Source organism: Rattus norvegicus, chromosome 5, assembly GCF_021556685.1.
Source record: "Rattus norvegicus strain SHRSP/BbbUtx chromosome 5, alternate assembly SHRSP_T2T, whole genome shotgun sequence".
NCBI lineage: Eukaryota > Metazoa > Chordata > Mammalia > Rodentia > Muridae > Rattus > Rattus norvegicus.
This window is the reverse complement of record NC_141538.1, coordinates 69,922,524-69,923,285: the sequence shown is the minus strand read 5'-3', so window position 1 is coordinate 69,923,285 and position 762 is coordinate 69,922,524. Positions and strand designations below refer to the sequence as shown.

Genomic DNA, 762 nt, shown 5'->3' with positions numbered 1-762 from the left:
CCATCCCCTTCAGAACTCCCGCAGTTAATCAATGAAGTACATGTTGGGGTGGGACCATTCAAAGTCTTAAATGTGGGCAGTATTGGTGAGGTACAGACGCTATTCCTCATTCCTTTCCACTAGGGCAGGCAGGCAGGACAGATGGCCCTGGGATATGAAAGCAGGAAAACTGGTCCTCCCTCCTTAGCTCTATGGGACTTGAGAGAACTGGCCCTGTGCCTCACATGAGCAGCTCAGTAGAGCTGGCCCTGGTTGCAGGAGTTGCTAGTAAACTTACTTGAGGGTGTGAGAATGTGAGAGCTGGTCGAACCCTGGCACCAGACTGATGGTTGTCTCATGCTGTTTTTTTTTTGTCCCCACCCCCAAACCCCTAGGGAAAGTTAGCTTACTAAGCATTCAGATGTTCAAAAGGCAGAGCACTGAATGGAAACATAGCCTCTCTCCTCTCTGCCACTTACTGTCCCATATGTGACATAGCAGTCGCTTCTTGATTCTCATATCTCATTAAATAAATAAAGCAATATCACCAAAACAAATATTGATAAAATATACAAATGTTCACCTCCAAAACAAGCTGAGAGGATAAAATAATTACCAGCTGAGTGAGCACAGGTCTTTATTAAATAACAGTTTAATTAATAACAGCAAGATTAAAAAGCATAATTCATATAGCTTTTTATTTCTACAAATAATAAGTTTACAATGGGCCCTGTTCCTTCTTCTCTTATGTCAGAACCATGGGAAAAGATATTACAATATATA

At 41.9% G+C, this 762-nt stretch overlaps 1 pseudogene; it reads right to left on the bottom strand.

Annotated features, from left to right (window-relative positions):
• Positions 1–376: 376 nt before the first annotated feature.
• On the bottom strand, positions 377–481 carry LOC120103338 (small nucleolar RNA SNORA17; annotated as a pseudogene).
• Between the last annotated feature and the right edge of the window lie 281 nt (positions 482–762).